Genomic DNA, 2289 nt, shown 5'->3' with positions numbered 1-2289 from the left:
TAACATCACCAAGAACAGTGACAATAATAGTACAATCATGTAAAAGCAAAAAGTAAAGGAAAGAGCGAAAAAGCATACGAGGGAAGAAGGAAAAGGCTAATAAACGATACTTGGCAGAATCAGGAAAGAAGAAAAACAGACAGCAGAGGGCAACATAATCCTCAAAGACGTAGCAATCAACCCCAAAAGAAATACGAAACAGACAAAAAAAAACGAAAAAAAAACGAAAAAAAACGAAAACGGGGAAAGAAAATAAAAATGGAAAAAGGGGGGGAAACTTAAGAAAAAAAGAAAACTCAAAGGAGAGAACAGCTTCCACGTGCAGCATGATGGATGGGGCACGCCTTGCACGGCTGCCGCTCCGCCTCTCACTCGCGCGTGCGGAACCCCTGCCCCACCCCTACCCCCAACCCCCTCCTCCGAACCCTCACCCAACCCCCTCCTCTAACCCCTCCCCAACCTCTCCTCCGAACCCTCCTCTGACCCCTCCCACCAACCCCCTCCTCTGAACCCTCTCCCAACCCTCTCCTCCGAACCCTCCCCCCAACACCCTCCTCTGACCCCTCCCTTCCAACCCCTCCCCCCAACCCCTCCTCTGAACCCTATCACCCCCTTATAGCGACCTCCAAGCCTTTACCCTGCCAGTCCCCTAGTCCTCCCTTCCCCTCCTCTACCCATTCCCTACCCTTCCCCTACTTCTAGCCTTCCCTTACCCTCCTCGTCCCTCGCTTCTTCCTCCATAACTTCCTCAGTTTTTTTTTTTACGCAGACGTTTATGTAATATGCAGGAGAAGCGGGGATGGGAGACCTACATGACGAAAATATTTGTAAAAAACAAAAACAAAAAACGAACAAACACTTCAAACGAAAATACAACAGAATGCAACGCAGCGCCACGCCAATCGCACACAAAAACACCTACTTGATTACGTCTTTATCTAAATCCAATACGTGCGCCCCAATGGCATTGCTTAACTAAAAAAAAAAAAAAAAAAAAAAAAAAAAAAAAAAAAAAAAAAAAAAAAAAAAAAAAAGCTAAAACAACCCAACTTCCTGTGCGAGGATAATCAAAGGAAACCTCCATCCCATTCTATCTAATTCCATCTTTATTCTGTTTACTCCTCCTCCTCCTTCTGCCACTAGTATTACTACTGCTATTCGATATAATGAAAGGCGACATAGCAGTTAACAGAAAACATAAAATACAAAACCATTCGCTTGTGATACAAAGACCTTCTAAAAAAAAACAATAAAATAAATATGAAAAATCGTCTCAAAGAAGACGAAGAAGAAGAAGGGAGATGAAGATTACCATAGCAACAAGGAAATGCCTTCCCACCCTCAGGATCTTCGCTCCTGCCCTCCGTCCCCTTATGCACCCCTCCCCTCCCTTCCCCACTCCTCTCCCTCTGCTCTCCTGTCCCCTCTCCTATCCTCCGCTCTACTCCCCTCTTCCCTCCCCTTCTAGTCCTCTCCACCCCCCTCCCCTCTGCCCTCTTCTTCCCTCTCCCTCACTACGCATTCCTCCTCTCTCTTAACCCAAGGCACTCGCCCGCCTGCGGAAAGGAAGCATACTGGGCACCCTTCTCCTGCCCGTTCTTTCCCTTCGCTTTGTCTCTCCTGTCCCTCTCTCTGCCTGTCTCTGTCTGCCTTTCTGTCTGTCTTTGTCTGCCTCTCTCATACACGCATGCACGCACACACATTGACACGTGCGTACGCACGCACGCACGCACGCACGCACACACACACACACACACACACACACACACACACACACACACACAGACTAACAATAATACACAGAAGGAGCCGGGATCAAGCCTATAAAAGCCTTTAAACACACAAAAAGCCTCATAATCCCAAGCATTAAAATCAGGAGCATGCAACAGAGTGCAATAATCTCCCCCGACGAGAGAACCTGAGCTGAGTGCGTGTTCTGGCTGCGACATCGACGCCCGAAACGTTCAAAGGGTTTGTGTACTTACATGCGAACACACATATGCATACATGTGTTTAAATAGACAGACAGAAAGACACATACATACATACATACATACACACACACACTAAACACTGTATCTTCCAAGAGGATCTATTCTCCTATTTTCTAAACCATGCATGATAACATTACGAATTGCAGCTTTACGTAACAACTCAAATCACAAGCAAGCAGTTTGGGAAACAACCTACCGGGGCTTCCTCTTGGCGACTGCAGGCACGGCTTGGGGAGTCCAAACTGGCTGGTTGCACTGCTCGGTATCCTGTAGATCCTCGTTCGTTACGGCTACC

The 2289-nt window shown here is 47.1% G+C and overlaps 1 protein-coding gene across 9 annotated transcripts in view; it reads right to left on the bottom strand.

Moving 5' to 3' along the window:
• LOC125039399 (myocyte-specific enhancer factor 2-like) overlaps positions 1-2289 on the bottom strand; it is a 349376-nt gene that overhangs the window by 102799 nt on the left and 244288 nt on the right. For 5 of the 9 annotated variants that reach the window (XM_047633259.1, XM_047633267.1, XM_047633258.1 and 2 more), the window contains exon 1: positions 2191-2289. This exon is cut by the window's right edge. The exons of the other annotated variants lie outside the window; for them this stretch is intronic. The gene's annotated coding sequence lies outside the window, so the exon portion shown is untranslated. The remainder of the gene's footprint in view (positions 1-2190) is intronic. 9 annotated transcript variants of the gene reach the window in all.

Source organism: Penaeus chinensis, chromosome 27 (genome assembly GCF_019202785.1).
Source record: "Penaeus chinensis breed Huanghai No. 1 chromosome 27, ASM1920278v2, whole genome shotgun sequence".
Taxonomy (NCBI): domain Eukaryota; kingdom Metazoa; phylum Arthropoda; class Malacostraca; order Decapoda; family Penaeidae; genus Penaeus; species Penaeus chinensis.
This window is presented reverse-complemented; position numbering and strand designations above follow the sequence as displayed.